The sequence below is a fragment of the Amblyraja radiata genome, chromosome 39 (assembly GCF_010909765.2).
Source record: "Amblyraja radiata isolate CabotCenter1 chromosome 39, sAmbRad1.1.pri, whole genome shotgun sequence".
In the NCBI taxonomy this organism is placed as follows: domain Eukaryota; kingdom Metazoa; phylum Chordata; class Chondrichthyes; order Rajiformes; family Rajidae; genus Amblyraja; species Amblyraja radiata.
In genome coordinates, this window is record NC_045994.1 from 4,405,125 (window position 1) to 4,424,007 (window position 18,883).

Here is an 18,883-nt window from a genome sequence, read left to right on the forward strand (position 1 = left end):
GGGCCGATGGAACTGTTCCATGCTGTATCTCTACAATTAAAACTCTCTCTAAAAATATCGGTCAAGTGAAGACACAAAGCGCTGGAGTAATTCAGCAGTGCCCGTCATCAATAGACAATAGACAATAGACAATAGGTGCAGGAGTAGGCCATTTGGCCCTTCGAGCCAGCACCACCATTCAATGTGATCATGGCTGATAATCCCCAATCAGTACCCCGTTCCTGCCTTCTCCCCATATCCCCTGACTCCACTATTTTTAAGAGCCCTATCTAGCTCTCTCTCGAAAGCATCCAGAGAACCTGCCTCCACCGCCCTCTTAGGCAGAGAATTCCACAGACTCACCACTCTCTGTGAGAAAAAGTGTTTCCTCGTCTCCGTTCTAAATGGCTTACTCCTTATTTTTAAACTGTGGCCCCTGATTCTGGACTCCCCCAACATCGGGATCATGTTTCCTGCCTCTAGTGTGTCCAAGCCCTTAACAATCTTATGTGTTTCAATCAGATCCCCTCATCCTGCTAAACTCCAGAGTGTACAAGCCCAGCTGCTTCATTCTCTCAGTATATGACAGTCCCTCCTGCACCCTATGGAACAAGGTCCTAGCCTGGTCCAACCTCTCCCCATAGTCCATGCCCATTCAGCCCTGGCAATATTCTCGTAAATCTTCACCCTTGTCAGCTGAAAGACATCCTTCCTGGAGCAGGATGACCAAAACTAAACACAATACTTCAGGACAGACACAAAGTGCCTGAGTTACTCCAGCTTTTTGCGTCCTTTTTTTGTAAACCAGCATCTGCAGTTCCTTGTATTAACATTGGTCAGGTGTGGGTTGATGCCCCTAAAGCCATGCTACTGTATCTACTGCTGCCAGGGTGTGTTGTTGGGGACTCCACTGTTACATCATCAGTCTTTCTCCTCTGGATCACCACACCGGGTCACATGCAGAGCTCTCCTGAAGCCACAACTCTCATTCCACCTCCATCATGAACTTGTCCACTTCTACAAGATCACCCCTCATCCTCCTGCGCTCCACTGAATAAAGTCCCAGCCAATCTCTCCCCATAGTCCATGCCTTTCAGCCCTTGCAACATCCTCGTAAATCTTCCCTTCACTCTTTTCAGCTTAAAGACATCCTTCCTGCCACTGGGAGATGAAAGCTGAACACAATACCTCTGGACAGACACAAAGCGCTGGTGTAACTCAGCGGGACAGGCAGCATTTCTGGAGAGAAGGAATGCGTGACTTTTCAGGTTGAGACCCTTCTTCACAATGAAACGTCACCCATTCCTTTTCTCCAGAGATGCTGCCTGCCCCGCTGAGTTATTCCAGCACTTAGTGTCTATCTTCGGTTTAACCTGCATCTACAGTTCCTTCCGAAACAATACATCAGGTGCAGCCTCACCAACTTGTTTAGTTTAGTTTAATTTAGTTTAGAGATACAGCGCGGAAACAGGCCATTCGGCCCACTGAGTCCGCACCAAACAGAGACACCTACACACATTGGGGACAATTTACAACTATACCGAGCCAATTAACCTACAAACCTGTACGTCTCTGTGATAAAGTTCACTTTTTAATGCAGACAATAACACAAAGGGTTAAAGGTAAACCATGCCAATTTTCGTCATGACTGGAGTGGCGGGGACTAGTACAGAGAGTATACCTATATACTCAGTGCTCCCCAAGCAGCCACTCAAAGATACAGTGTTTTACAATTTCTTATATACAATTCAAGTCAAGTAAATGCCTTAGTTATTCTTCCAGACACAACTGCCGAGGAGTATTTCCAAGAAGCAACATCCGTTTCAGTGACTGTTATCTTATCTTCGGCGGAGCAGTGATCTATGTACATCAGTCTGGTCAATGTTGTTCTGTACTTTGCTTATCCCAGGCATAGTCTGTTCGGTGGTTAGTCCAAGGATTGCAAGTTTCGCTCATACCCACACGAGTCTGCAGTATTTGTTATCAGTTACCCCCATACGAGGCAGTATTTCAGTTTTCAGCCACACTGGTCAGCAGTATATATCCTCGGTCAGTAGTTTGAGGGGACAAATGGATGGAATATTGGGTCAGGAGGTGGAGAAAAAAGCAAGATTTGTAAAACAGGCACATTATGAGCTAGGCCCTAAATCCACTAAAATACTTGCCCGAAGGCTACACAAACCAAAGAGCCAAAGAGCGGAGCAAGATAGACCACTCCTGCTAAATGCAATGGGCTCTTGTGTAGTACGCAATGGAACGGAACGTGGGCCTTTTTTTCATCCATTTCCGTAACCGGACCCGATCCGACTCGCAGTGTAATCAACGTTGCGGGGGAACAGTTTGTGTTAATAAATTTAAATTCTGAAAATGAGAAGAATTTTACCAAATAACTTTTATTTTTACGAGGATGTTTCCGTAACCGGCTTCAGTCTCCGCACTAGTATCCTACGGGATCTTTGGTGCGGAGACGGAAGGCGGTTACGGAAATGGGGCCTAAAATTACCCATGAATCTGCCCATGACCGTACTACGTATTTTTCGTCGAGTGGACTATCTTGCTCGCTATAGGAACTTTGACGCAAACAACAGGCTGACAACACCATACACAAAATTAAGGACCCCTGTACACAGAAATTGAAGAGTGATCCAAAAGATATAGAATATATCTTCCAGGAATATTATAAAGAATTATATACACAAACCTCTACAGTAGATGGGGAATCAATGAGGACTTTTTTTAAGAACATATAGAACAATAGATCTGCCCTGTATTGGAGAGACGCATAATACAATGATCACAGCAGAAATGTCACTGGAGGAGATAGAGAAGACAATTGGGAGGATGAAAACAAACAAGGCCCCAGGCAGTGACGGTTTCCCTATAGAATGGTGTAAAATATTTTGGAATGAGCTGAACCCACTTCTTCTGAGAACCTTTAACTGGATTATCAAAGTACGCAAGACACCCCCATCATGGAAAGAGGCAATTATAATATTAATCCCCAAAGAGAACAAAGACAAGGAAAATTGTACCAACTACAGACCAGTATCAATTCTGAATGTGGACCATAAATTAAATTCTTCAATTATCTCCAAACGATTTGAAATGTTCATGCCAGATTTAATTGATGAAGACCAGACTGGTTTTATAATAGGCAGACAAACACAGGACAGTATTAGAAGAACCCTACATAAAATACCCAACATTCAACAGGAAAGTACGCACGCTGTCCTGATAAGCCTAGATGCGGAAAAGGCTTTTGATAGGGTTAATTGGGAATTCTTATATCAAACACTAGAAAGATTTGGCTTTACTGAAGATTCAATTCAAGTTATTAAAGCAATTTACCAGCAATCTACTGCAAGAGTAAAGGTGAATGGGTCCTTAACTGAGAGATTAGTGTTGGGAAGAGGAACGAGACAGGGATGTTGTCTTAGCCCTACCCTGTTTGCTATACAGTATATATTGAACCATTGGCTCAAGCAATTTGTCAAGATAGGGAACTGAGGGGAGTAACTATAAGAGACAGAGAACATAAAATTGGCCTTTTTGCAGATGACGTAATGATGTATCTCACGGAAGTAAACACCTCCTTTCCAAGGATGATGGGGATGATAGAGAAATTTAATTTTTATGCAGGATATAAAGTGAATATTTCAAAAACTCAAACCCTCCTATTTTATTGTGCTCCTCCAGAAGAAATCAAACAGAAGTATTGATTGATACAAATACATCAATAGATGCTCCTGAACACATCATCAGTGATGTAACCTAGGGTCATTGGGTGTTTCGGGTCTTTCAACATCAGACACCCTCACCCAGGCGACCCAGCCGTGGTTGATCAGACCACGACTTGTGTTCAGGTGGCAATCGCTGCTCCCCATGGACCTCCTCTCCTGATCCAGAGCCATCTTGATGCCTTCTCCGCTGCCTCTGTGGTGTTCTTGATGGCCCTTCTCCTTGCCACTCCGTTGATGCCCAGTGCATTCAAGGCTTTGTAGAGCGATTGCCCTGCAAAACCTCTGCAGCCAACCTCGATGGGCATACACCTTGCCTTCCAGCCCTGCTTACGGCAGTCTATGACCAGCTCTTCATACTTGGCCATCTTCCTCTCGTGGGCCTCCTCCAGACGGTCCTCCCACGGCACTGTCAGTTCCAACAAGACGATGTTTTTGGTCGCCTCTGAGACCAGGAGGATATCTGGCCTCAGGGTGGTCATGGCAATGTGCTGTGGAAACTTCAGCTGTTTCACCAGGTCTACGGAAAGCTGCCAGTCCTGCGCAGTTGCCAGGATTCCTGACTGATTCCTGGCTGCTGTGGTTCTTGGCAGCTGCACTCCGGGCTTCACGAAGGTGATCATCTGGGTGGTGGGGCGTTCTCGTCTGCAGCTGCTGATATTAAATGGGATTCAAAGTCAATCAAATACCTAGGGGTACATATAACAAAACATATATCAATGTTGTAGGGGGTCAATTATAATCACATCAACCAAAACATAAGAAAGGATATAGAAAGATGGTCCACCTACCCAATGGAGTTTAGTAGTAAGATAAATGTGGTGAAAATGAATATTTTTCCAAGGCTGTTGTACTTGTTTCAATCTCTGCCAATAGAGATACCATTAAAACAATTCACAGAATGGGATAAATTAATATCTAGATTTATTTGGGTTGAAAAGAAGGCCAGAGTTCGATACACTACACTCCAGTTGCCAAAGGACAAAGGTGGAATGGCACTTCCAAATTTTAGGATATATTTCTATGCAGCCCAACTTCGACCACTAATTAATTGGTGTGAGGACAGCTATATAGTTGGGTGGAAAGAGATTAAGACATATATCCCTGGCTTCCACATCCAAACACTCTTGGGAGAAATCCTGGACATATCAGGAGTATAATCGATCCAGTAACGATATTTACTTTAGAAACCTGGTTCACTCTTGCCAGACAACTTAAACTGAATAAAGGAGAAAAAGGTTTAAGGCGGATAGCTTTAGATAATTAATTTAAACCAGGGATGTTTGACTCAACATTTAAAGAGTGGATGAAGAAAGGAATGACTGCATTTTGTACTGTTATTGAAAATGGAGACCTCAGAAGTTTTCAAGATTTGAAGGATAGATTTGCACTTCGGAACCAAGACTTGTTTAGATACCTCCAACTGAGAGATTATTACAATAAATAAGAAAAAAAAGGAGGCACTAGAAGAAAAGAATCCAGTGATAGAAGTGATAGTTAATGTGTATCATCAAAAAACATCAAGGATTATATCTAAATGTTGTCATAGTTTAATGGAATGTCAAGCTAAAACTACATTTTATGTAAAATTTAAGTGGGAAAAGGAATGGACATCAGAATCTCAGAAGAAGAAGAATGGCATCATTTGTGGGTAACACTACAGACATCCACTAATTCGCAAAAATTGAGAGAATTTAATTGGAAATTTTTTATTTATTTTTTTATTACACCTAACATAAAAAGCAAGCAAATTCTAAGGCAACAAACAGGCTGGAGGCAATGTGGCCAAACAGACGCAAATCATGCACATATCTTCAGGAGTTGCCCAAAAATAGAACCATTTTGGTACAGAGTGAATTCAGAATTAAAGGAGGTATTAGGATATACTAGTGTTCAAGAAGGAACTGCAGATGCTGGAAGATCGAAGGTACACAAAAATGCTGGAGAAACTCAGCGGGTGCAGCAGCATCTATGGAGCGAAGGAAATACTAGACTAAGTGGGACCCGGTGGGTCCCAGCATCACATGGGAGGACTCATCACCAATGCAATATTCCACCTCTCCACCAATTCCAATATTGCTTGGCAGTGTGGGGGGGGGGGGGGCTTTCTGTTGTGCTAGTATGGGTGTTGCGGGCCGAAGGTACTGGTTTCCAGAGGGCTAGTATAGACATTGTGGGCCGAATGGATTCTTGGGCTGGCAGCCAACTGTTGCAACGATTTTAAAAGCCAAGCCAAGGCAAACAATTTGGCTGCAGCCAACCGACAACCAAAATTCATTTTGTGAACACAAACCTTTTAAAAAGGCGAGGCAAACAATTGGGCAGCAGCCACCTGACAACCAAAATTCATTTTGTGAACACAAACTTTTTTTAAAGGCGAGGCAAACAATTGGGCAGCAGCCACCTGACAACCAAAATTCATTTTGTGAACACAATCTTTTTCAAAAGGCGAGGCAAACAATTGGGCAGCAGCCACTTTACAGCCGCATCGAAGGGACTCACCATGGAGTAGACGTGCGTTCAGTGTTATTCGCAGCTCAGAGAGCCATGACCCTCTCGCTTCCTGGGTCTGGCAGAGACTGAGTGAGGGACTACACTTCCGGGTTTTATAGTCCCTCCCCCTGCCGCCAGCGGGGGCAGTAGAGAGAATGGTGATTGTTTTAAAAACATTAATATCTCTCTGATTTTTCATCGATGGGAATAATCCTCCGGTCCCGGAAGGCGGAGGGGGGCTCTGAGCAAGGTGGCCAAAAATGAAGGCGGTGGTGGCGTTCTCTCGGAAATCGCAGCACAGTGGGCCAAAAGCGGTCAAGCTCAGACTTTTAGTAATATAGATAGTCTCCAAGAGGTGTTCCATATTATACCAGGGTAACATAAATACAGTGGTGCTGAAGGAAGATTATTACTTGGTTAAAATCCTACTCACAGCTGGCAGAAAGTCCAATACAAGAAACTGGCTTGCAGCGGACACACCCAGACTTAGACAATGGCTAGACATAGTACAGGAAATATTCGTCATGGGGAAATGACATATTCTCTAAGAGTGAAAGAAGATGAATTTAACAGAAAATGGGAAAAATGGATTAGGTATAGAAATAAAGATATCAACGCTGTATAATTTTATTGATAATAATGTAAGTTATTGGAAAATGTTTTAATAAGAAATCGTTCTGTATATTGCATCATTCATTGTAAACTGAACCCCCCGCTTCACTGTTGTATGTTTCACTGCATTGTTGTGGTGGAGTAGCAAGATGGATTCAACAGTGGCTGAATGGGAGATGCCAGAGAGTAATGGTGGATGGCTGTTTGTCAGGTTGGAGGCCAGTGACTAGTGGGGTGCCTCAGGGATCTGTGTTGGGTCCACTGATGTTTGTCATGTACATCAATGATCTGGATGGTGTGGTAAATTGGATTAGTAAGTGTGCAGATGATACTAAGATAGGTGGTGTTGTGGATAATGAAGTAGATTTTCAAAGTCTACAGAGAGATTTAGGCCATTTGGAAGAGTAGGCTGAAAGATGGCAGATGGAGTTTAATGCTTATAAGTGTGAAGTGCTACATCTTGGCAGGACAAATCAAAATAGGACGTACATGGTAAATGGTAGTGAATTGAGGAATGCAGTTGAACAGAGGGATCTAGGAATAACTGTGCACAGTTCCCTGAAGGTGGAATCTCATGTAGATAAGGTGGTAAAGAAAGCTTTTGGTGTGCTGGCCTTTAGTGTGCTCAGAGCATTGAGTATAGAAGTTGGATGTAATGTTAAAATTGTACAAGGCATTGGTGAGGCCAATTCTGGAGTATGGTGTACAATTTTGGTCGCGTAATTATAGGAAGGATGTCAACAAAATAGAGAGAGTACAGAGGAGTTTTACTAGAATGTTGCCTGGGTTTCAGCAACTAAGTTACAGAGAAAGGTTGAACAAGTTAGGTCTTTATTCTTTGGAGCACAGAAGGTTAAGGGGGGACTTGATAGAGGTCTTTAAAATGATGAGAGGGATAGACAGAGTTGACGTGGATAAGCTTTTCCCACTGAGAGTAGGGAAGATTCAAACAGAGGACATGACTTGAGAATTAAGGGACAGAAGTTTAGGGGTAACATGAGGGGGAACTTCTTTACTCAGAGAGTGGTAGCTGTGTGGAATGAGCTTCCAGTGGAGGTGGTGGAGGCAGGTTCAATTTTATCATTTCAAAATAAATTGGATAGTTATATGGACGGGAAAGGAATGGAGGGTTATGGTCTGAGTGCAGGTAGATGGGACTAGGGGAGAATAAGTGTTCGGCACGGACTAGAAGGGCCGAGATGGCCTGTTTCCGTGCTGTAATTGTTATATGGTTATATGGTTGTATGTTCCGTTGTTATATTTGTGTATGCATAAAAGCAATAAAGACTAAAGTGAAAAAAAAACTACTTCCGAGGAGTATTTCCAACAAATCTTAACATCCGTTTCAGTGACTGTTATCTTATCTTCAGAGGAGCAGTGATCTATGTACATCAGTCTGGATGTACAGAATGTTGTTCTGTACTTTGCTTATCCCAGGCATAGTCTGTTCGGTGGTTCGTCCAAGGATTGCAAGTTTCGCTCACACCCACATGAGTCTGCAGTATTTGTTACCCCCATACGAGGCAGTATTTCAGTTTTCAGCTACATTTGGCAGCAGTATATATCCACTGTCAGTAGTTTTAAAGCCACATAAGCATTTAAGCAATAATTCAGAAATGGCCAAGTATCCCATCATGCAAGGTAACCCTAGCTAATAGCGATTAACTCTTTCTTCCTTCCTTTTTATCATAACATGATAACATTACAGTCCCCGCAAAGCACAGAGTTGTCAGATATAATGCATAACAAATATCAACATAAGCACCAACAGAAAAATAGAACCGTAATGTAGTATGGTCCCCTATAGACCTCCAAACCAGCCAAATAGCCACAAGCTGCGATGTGCAACCATTTCAGCTGTCGTGGATGAGAGGGCCTTTTGCTTGTAAGTAAAAGTGCATGCAGTTTCATTAACCAACTTCTCCAATACGGAGGCCATATTAATCAATTCCCGTGATAGGCGGGCTGTCCCGTAAAATGGGAAGGCAACCATCCATAATTGCTTTGACTTCGATATACTTCACGTAGCCCTCATGGGGATATACGTTTCAGTTAATGTTACACAGCTCGCATGTGAGGGACAACAAAGGCCAAATAACCTTGAAATAATCCCCTGAAAATATCAGCAAACACTTATATTATCACAAAGAGCAATTTCAAAACTCATAGACAGAAACAAATTATTTCCCCAAGTCCAGTTCATCTGGGCCAACCCCAGAATAAAAAAGGAGAGGCCATTTAAATAGCCCCATTGTCCTTTCTTGGTTCTCCGTTTACAGTCAACCAGATGTACCAATGGGGGTGATCTTCAATCTTCACGGCAGTTGGTGTTGTTGGTAGCACTTGATACAGTCCCTTTCAACACAGTCTCAATTTCTTCCGATTCCATTATCTTATCAGTATGTAGCCTGATTGTATGGACTCGTCCCTGTGTTCAACTGGTCGTGGCTTCTATGCCTCTCGTACCTGGGAATGCAGATCAGGCAAGGCATGGGTTAATTGCTGTGCATACGTAATTAATTAATTGCTGAGGGCCTGTAGGTGGAATTTCCACACTCTAGTTGCACCCCAGGGGTTTTGTAGCGTGGGGTCACCCTCATTTTAAAGAGGGCCATCTTCTGGTAGGTTCATATCTTGTCCTGTTATCAATTTGAAAGGTGTTAACCCTGTCTCTATCGCTGGGGTTGTTCTGGACCATAAAAATGGCTGGAAATATCTTTACAATCAGTCAATCAATATCAGTTTTATTCGTCACTTGCACATAAAGAGCAAGTGAAATGAATTTACCAGCAGCGGTACAATGAAAAAGAACACTCAAAAACACAATAAAAATGTTTAACACAAACATCCACCACAGCATTCATCACTGTGGTGGAAGCCACAAAATTTGGCCAGTCCTCCTCCATTTTCCCCCGTGGTCGGGACCTCAACCCTCCGCAGCCGCCACTGCTGGCGTCCAGAAGTTCAGACAAGGCAAAGTCCAGATAAAGTCCAGGTAAGTCCTGAACCGTTGCTTCCGCACTGGAGACCGCGGCTTCAGGTTGGTGTAGGCCGCAGGCCGGCGGTTGAAGATCTAAAGTTCCCGCCGCACCGCAGCCAAAAGCACCGCTGACGGCAGGGCCGGAGGTCAGAGCTCCTCTCCTGGGGTCCCCGGCGAGGGACCCCGCTCCTGATGGTAAGTCCCCGCCGTGCCTGCGGTAGAAGTAGGCCATGGGCCGGCGGTCGGAGCTTCTTCTCCTCCTGGGTCCCCAGCGAGGGATCCCAGGCAGTGGACGCCACGCCAGCTGGAGCTCCACAGACCGCGGCTTCAGGCTGCCGTGGGCCAACGAACAGAGCGCTCCCCTCCAGTGACTCCCGGCGAGAGTCCGCGCTGCGCCCGGGCACTTCTCCGGGAAAGGCCGCCCGATCCTCGATGTTAGGCCACGGGGAGACGGCATGAAAAAAATCGCCTCTCCGTGGAGGAGGCGACCGAAGCGGTTTCCCCCTTACCCCCCACACAAGACACACAGAGAGACTTTAAAAACACACGTTACAACACACAAAAAAAAAATTTTAAGTTGAAAAAACTAACACGCTGCTGGCAGGGCTCCCGGCTTGCAGCGCCCCCACCGACCTTCCTGTCCAGTCTCGGCAAGGCTTTACTTAAACTTACTGCACTAATCCAAAACTCTGCGGGTGGTTAGGAAATGTAAAATAACTCTTTAACTACTTACAAGGCAGAAGCCTCCTTCATCACCTTCACTGTGAATGTGTTCCCTGGTCAGTGTCTATCTGAAGAAGAATCCCCACCTAAATATTATTTCTTTGACTCCATATCACAATTCTAGCTGTTCTATCATGGCATGGGAATACCTTTATGTAGTCACTTGTCCCACATAAGAGATTAGTATACAAACTTAAAGCACACGGTATTGGGGGTTCAGTATTGATGTGGATAGAGAACTGACTGGCAGACAGGAAGCAAAGAGTCGGAGTAAGCGGGTCCTTTTCAGAATGGCAGGCAGAGACTAGTGGGGTACCGCAAGGCTCAGTGCTGGGACCCCAGCTATTTACAATATATATTATTGATTTGGACGAGGGAATTGAATGCAACATCTCCAAGTTTGCGGATGACACGAAGCTGGGGGGCAGTGTTAGCTGTGAGGAGGATGCTAGGAGGCTGCAAAATAACTTGGATAGGCTGGGTGAGTGGGCAAATGCATGGCAGATACAGTATAATATGGATAAATGTGAGATTATCCACTTTGGTGGCAAGAACAGGAAAGTAGACTATTATCTGAATGGTGGCCGATTAGGAAAAGGGGAGATGCAACGAGACCTGGGTGTCATGGTACACCATTCATTGAAAGTAGACATGCAGGTACAGCAGGCAGTGAAGAAAGCAAATGGTATGTTAGCATTCATAGCAAAAGGATTTGAGTATAGGAGCATGGAGGTTCTACTGCAGTTGTACAGGGCCTTGGTGAGAACACACCTGGAGTATTGCGTACAGTTTAGGTCTCCTAATCTGAGGAAAGACATTCTTGCCATAGAGGGAGTACAGAGAAGGTTCACCAGACTGAGTCCTGGGATGGCAGGACTTTCATATGAAGAAAGACTGGATAGACTCGGCTTGTACTCGCTAGAATTTAGAAGATTGAAGGGGGATCTTATAGAAACTTACAAAATTCTTAAGGGGTTGGACAGGCTAGATGCAGGAAGATTGTTCCCGATGTTGGGGAAGTCCAGAACAAGGGGTCACAGTTTAAGGATAAGGGGGGGAAGTCTTTTAGGACCGAGATGGGAAAAAAGAAATTCGCACAGAGAGTGGTGAATCTGTGGAATTCTCTGCCACAGAAAGTAGTTGAGGCCAGTTCATTGGCTATATTTAAGAGGGAGTTAGATGTGGCCCTTGTGGCTAAAGGGATCAGGGGGTATGGAGAGAAGGCAGGGATGGGATACTGAGTTGGATGATCAGCCATGATCATATTGAATGGCGGTGCAGGCTCGAAGGGCCGAATGGCCTACTCCTGCACCTATTTTCTATGTTTTTATGTTTTTTATGTTTAAGCACATCAGTGCAGCCCAGCTACCACTGGACTTTGCCTAGTTGAAGAGCATGTAACTGGCCTCATTCTGTCTCCATGGTCTGTTACTACCTGTACCACTTTTTGTACCCCTCTTTAATTATCACAGCGTAAATGGTAGAGTGCAGTCAAATATGAGAATCCCAGTGCTAGGAAGGAGTTCGGGGTTAGTTGGTATTTTGTTTTCAATTGTCCAAATATGTTTCTCCTCCAGTATCTGCTTTATCTCTCACTTTTTACCCCCCATAGTGAGTTCTCTCAAACCCCCTTTTGTAATCAACTAGCACAATACTGCATGAACCTTCATTTGTCCTTTACACAACACATGCTTCGAGCCTCCATACATTTCCTTCCTGGCGACAGAAACCTGGCTGCTCATTTGCATTCTAAAAGACAAACACTGTGATCACATCAAAACTCAAAATGATCCCAAAAGAAATCAGTAATCCATAACTTTGCCAATATCCTTAAACCATTTAAAAATAGAACATTATTAAGAAAAACAATTAAAAAAATCATTCCCAATTCTTCCAATCTATCTCCCCAAATTCACAATGTCAAATTCCTAGTATAAATGTATGCTAATCACAAATTTTCCAAATTAACATTTTTTTCTGCGATATTAGCATCTCCAATCTCTAGCAATGTTTCAAAATTTTGAGATTTTAAAATCAAGTCTGCAATTTATCCCATTAGATAAAGCATAAAAAGAAGTTTAATTTGACATCTAATTCACTTTCATATCTTCAGTATTTAAAAAGTTATGGTCATTTTCATACTCGGAAATTAGCATCTTGTTCTCTATTGCTTTTCCATTGACTTAACTCAAAAGCTGTGATCATGGACAGTCAAAAGCCCATAGCTTTCTTAAAAATTAAGAGAACTGAATGAAATTTTCAGTTATTATAGATTGAAGCCATTCTGAACAAATATGAAACAATCTTACTTGGATGACCTGAAATTAAAGCATATAATAGTTAGTTACCTAATTGTAGCTAATTACAACATTCAATTACTAGATCTAAACATCTATCCATTTCTTAAGAAAAGGTTAACATTTTTAAATAGCCTAAGTGTCCAAATAACATTCACACAAGAATTCACAATATAACATGATTTTTAAATCTCATTGTCATGAATTTATAGGCCAAATGGAAAGAATTTAGTGTATAATTCCATAATGGCCATTTAAATCATCTTGCGAGTGAGATTTTGTGGAACGCGATCATTTGGAACGTTGCGGTTTGCGGTGAATTTAAACCCCGTATCGGCAGGAAAAACACTGCCGGTTCGTATGAGGCCTAAATCACCTTTTCACAACGTAAAATTTGGATTAAAGTAATCCTAAATTTATATGTAAAATAAAGGCTTACCTTTATTTGTCCCGTACGGGAGATCCGTCCTGTTGTCGGCGTAGATGGCGTTGAAGTCGATTTTAATTTTATTCCAGCCATTAAATTGTCCAGTGATGTTTTAAACAAACTTCAGAGACGAAAGTCGGAGCGATTTTTCTGCAGTAGCTGAACAGGCTGAGAAAGATCGACTCCGACAGGCAGGAGAAAACAGCATTTTAATTCCGCCCCCCTCTTAATTTTAATCCCGCCAGTGGCAGAACTGCAGCGCCGCTGAAGGTAAATTTTGTAACATACCTACAATCTCATCTAACACTTTAACCAAGATGCCTAAAGCATCCAGGTCTCTTTTTGAACTCAATTCAAAAGATAAGGATAGGAAGAAAACAAACTTAAAACATCAATAAGACAAAACAAACTGCATATTTGCATCTCTCCTCTGAATAACCAGTTAATTTCCACATAATTTCCAGATAAGCATATCCAAAGAACAAAGGAAAAGAAAATAACTGTGTGAAGCTCCACCCCTCTTCTTAAAGAGACACTACCTCTTAAAACACATGAGACTACAATTATTTATTACGTAGAAGAGCAAAATCATTTAATGACATCCTATTTCATCTGAATTATAGGATTAATTCAACATTCACCCAGAAGTGGTCCCACCAACACGTAACAATCTTTAAACTCACTTACTTCCAAATTAATAACTATGAGATTGGAAAAGATTTTACCGCAAATTATCTCTGAAGATCAGACAGGTTTTATTAAAAATCGTTACTCATACTTTAACGTTAGGAGATTAATGAATATTGTATATACAGCGTCTAATAAAACCCCAGAATGTGTCATCTCACTTGATGCCGAGAAGGCGTTTGATAGAGTAACATGGGAATACTTATTCAATACACTTGAAAAATTTAAGATTGGTCCAAAATTTATCTCTTGGATCAAGCTGATATATTATATACCTCAGGCTTCTGTATTTACTAATAATCAGAGATCCCCTTTTTTCAGGCTCTTTCGAGGTACTAGACAGGGCTGTCCCTTAAGTCCTTTACTATTTGATATTGCTTTGGAACCTTTAGCCACTGCTATTAGGGAATCCCCTAATATTTTTGGTATTGCCCGCGGGAATAAGATACATAAGCAATCTCTTTATGCAGATAATCTGTTATTATTTATTTCTAACCCTGAGAAATCTATTCCGGCAATAGTAGCATTACTTAATAAATTTAGTAGTTTTTCTGGTTATAAACTAAATCTTAGTAAGAGTGAGCTTTTTCCATTAAATAATCTTGTTTCGAATTATGGACAGTTTCCATTTAGATTGACTACTGAAAGGTTTACTTATTTAGGTCTTAAGTTCACCAAGAAACACAAGGATTTATTTAAAGCTAATTTTATGCCTTTAATTGACCATATTACTAAATGGTCACCAATGTCCTTATCCTTAATTGGCCGAATCAATGCTATTAAAATGTTCATTTTACCTAAATTTCTGTATTTATTTCAGATGATACCAATATTTATTGTCAAATCTTACTTCGATATTATAGACTCCAAAATGTCTTCATATATATGGCAGAATAAAAATGTTTACAGTTGAACCCTTATCAGAGAGGATTAATAACGACTATTTATGAGTTGATTTTGAAATTACAAATAGATATATTTGATAAAATTAAGAATGACTGGGAAAGAGAACTCCAAATTTCTTTATCTATAGAGAAATGGGAGAGGATTCTTCAACTAGTCAAATCCTCTTGAATGTGTGCAAGACACGCTTTGATACAATTCAAGGTGGTTCACAGGGCTCATATGTCAAAAGATAAGTTGGCTCGTTTTTATGGTCATATAAATCCTACCTGTGACAGATGTAACTCTGAAGTGGCCTCATTGACCCATATGTTTTGGTCCTGCCCACCTTTGGAAAAATATTGGAAAGACATTTTTGATACTATTTCTGTAGTCTTAGGTATAGATTTACAACCTCATCCTATTACTGCAATTTTTGGGCTACCAATGTTAGATTCTATTCATTTGTCCCGCTCCGCACATTGGTTGATTGCTTTTACCACATTAATCGGCAGAAGATCTATTTTATTTAAATGGAAAGACTCCAACCCTCCGAGCACACGCCAGTGGTATTCTGAAACGATATCATGTTTAAATTTAGAAAAAATCAGGAGTGACATTGTTGAACCCTTGGTTAAATTTGATAAGACTTGGGGAAAATTTATTGAACACTTTCATACAACATAAATTGCTCCCTTTTAAACCATTATAAAAATTACTTTACCTCTATATGGTGGATCAGACGACGGCAAACAGTTCAGTTTCTCATTCTGTTTTGCTTTGGTTAGTTTTTATTTATTTCTTTCATTTTTATTCTTATTTTATTATTATTAAATGTTTTTTCTTTAGATTAGGGGGGTTTTGTTTTTTCCTTTTTTCCTTTTCTTTTTGTCTTTTTATCTTTGTGGTTTTTTTTACATCTATAAGTTTTCTTTTAAAGATTTAACTATATTTACATATATATATTTACGGGAAGTCTATATTCAATGTGTATTTTGATAGTCTCATATTAGGTTATACCTGTTATTAATGTAATCCTGATCCTAATCCTGATCCCTATGTATCAATATCATTGTTATGTTTATCATTATTCTTTTTGCTCTGTTTTTTATGTCTTATTTTTGTTTTTTGGGAAAAAAAACAATAAAATGATTTTAAAAGAAAGAAAAAAGAATGCCTGGACTGGTTTTTCACCAATAGTTATTGGTTTCCACGATCTAGTTAAATTTTTTTTTTCATTTCACAGTCACTAAAGTGGTACTTTTCAAAGGTGATCTACCCATTTTGTTTGTTACTTGTATGTACATGTGTGCAATTTTATATTAAAATGGAGCTTAGATCTGTTTGGTCCATTAACTCACATGCACTTTTTAAGCGCACATTTTGATTACTTTCCATTCTACCATAGAGATATAAAGTCTATAATAGACTTTATTTGTATTTCTATGATCTACAGACCTTGGCTAGGAACCTGGGGCTCACCAAAATTGTTCTCAATTGGGTCCCGCACCTCCTAAGGCCGGCCCTGGTTCTCCTCGTGATCTGCGTGGGTTTTCTCCAAGATCTTCTGTTTCCTCCCACACCCCAAAGACGTACAGGTTTGTAGGTTAATTGGCTTGGTGTAAATGTAAAAATTGACCCGGGTGTGTGTAGGAAAGTGTTAATGTGCGGGATCGCTGGTCGGCGCGGACCTGCTGGGCCGAAGGGCGTGTTCCCGCGCTGTATCTCTATACTAAACTAAGAAGGGTTAATTAATATGGAAGACAAAAGTAATGAGATTTGGAAATTAGTCAGTGATTTAGTTGAAACAACAAGTAGTTAGGGTTTAGATGCCCCATCCTGGGTTGTAATGGAGGCAGATTGAAAGATATCAAAGTCGATGTGGGTAACTATCTGAAAGAAAATAATCTGCAGAGCTGTGAGAGAGACAAGTAACAAATTTAGCTGGATTGATGTGCAAAGGTACATAGAACAAATCAGAGCACGTATTGATGACCAAGGAAAGATGGAGCCCACAATGGTCCATCATTGGCCGTGGGGAAGGTGATAACGAGTAAAAGAGACAGTGAAACTCAGCAGGCCGACTCAGTCCGAAGAAGGGTCTCGACCCGAAACGTCATCCATTCCTTCTCTCCAGAGATGCTGCCTGTCCCGCTGAGTTACTCCAGCATTTTGTGACTACTCCAGTGTAAACCAGCACCTGCAGTTCCTTCCTACACATCTCGATTATAGGTTATTGTTCTCTGATCTCGGGGGGAGGGGGGGTCGGTTTATGTAGATAATACCCCTCCCCCCCCCTCACCATTCTGCCTGCAATCAGAGTGAGGAAGGGTCCCTGTTAACCCGCTGAGTTACACAGGCAGTTTGTGTCCTTTTTTCTCACAGAGGTTGGTGGGTGCCTGGAACACACTGGCGGTGGAGGCTGATGCCATAGTGGTGTTTAAGAGGTTTTTTGGATATGCAGGGAATGGAGGGAATGCAGAAGGGAGATCCTTCTTCCCGGTGGCTATCAAACTTACAACTCCTCCCCCGTCTGTTGTGGGGTAGACTGAGACTGATTCCCATCCTCCCCCCCCCCTCCACCCCAATCTTTGCACATCCTCAATCCTTTCCACTCGTCACTTTAATTTCATGTTTCATGTATTTTGTGTGTTTATGACTGTCGGCAGATCAATTTCCCTCCTATGAAAAATAAAGTTGTATCGTATCGTATCAATATGGATTATGTGCGGGCCGATAAGCATTGGGTTTGGCATCATGTTCGGCACTGACAGCCTGCCCCTCTGCTGCACTGTTCTAATGGGAGGAAGTAACTGCAGATGCTGGTTTAGACCAAAGACAGACTCAAAAAACCAGAGTAACTCAGCATCTCTGGAGAGAAGGGAATAGGTGATGTTTTGGGTCATAGGGAGAAGGCAGGAGGATGGGATTGAGAGGGAAAGATAGATCAGCCATGATTGAATGGCGGAGTAGACTTGATGGGCAAAATGGCCTAATTCTGCTCCTGTCACTTACGACCTTATATGACCTTAGGAAAGGAAACAAGAGATATCACCGCTCCCCATTAAACCTGACATAGCTTGAGAGGGTCTGCAGGGAAGAATGGGAGAAATGACCCAAATACAGGTGCGCCAAGCTTGTAGCATCATACCCAAGAAAACTTGAGGCTGTAATCGCTGCCAAATGTGCCTCAACAAAGTAAAGGGTCTGAATACTTATGTAAATGTGATATCAGTTATTTCTTTATAATTACATTGCAAACATTTCTAAACACCTGCTTTCGCTTTTTTATTATGGGGTATTATGTGTAGATTGATGCTACAAAAAATGAATTTAATCCATTTCAGAATGAGGCTGTAATGTAACAAAATGTGGAACAAGTGAAGGGATGTGAATACTTTCTGAATGGACTGTATATTGTATAAGTGACAAGTATCGTGTGAGTGGGTACAGCTTGTGATTGATTTGAAGTGGATATTGTGTTAAACGTCATTGCTGCAACTCTGTATAAATATGTGATCAACTGTTTGTCAAGTTGCTTGCTCTGCTAGGTCTGTGAAGAGTCTGGTCGGAGTCCTAACAGATACCTTGAAGTTAAGCCCCGCGGACGGTAAAATCTGTTGGACTCGACCACTGTATTCGACTCAATTATCATTGAACCTGATTAAAGGTAAAAGAACCGGAATTCACATTTGGTGTCAGAAGTGGGATCTCAACGGACAAGTCAACGCGAGTTGGCGATCAAGGAGCTGAGTTGTCTCGGAGAGAGGTAATTGGGCCCCCGATGTAAGTCATGTTCTTTTGCTACTTCGGTTTTCCTCCAATCCGTTGGTCTGACGACGAATCGGCCATTCGCTAACTCTCGTGTGGTGTCCCGACGTGATTCGGGTTAGTCTGGCAAATACTGGATGAGGCAGATAAATAGGTCAATGATCAAATATCGCTGAAGGGAAAATAATTGGTAACTGTGTTTGATCTGAAATAAGTGTGAAATGATAAGTATCTGTGCCGTTTGATATTATAAAGTAAGCAGAATGGGTAATTGTGTAGATATTACGACCGAACC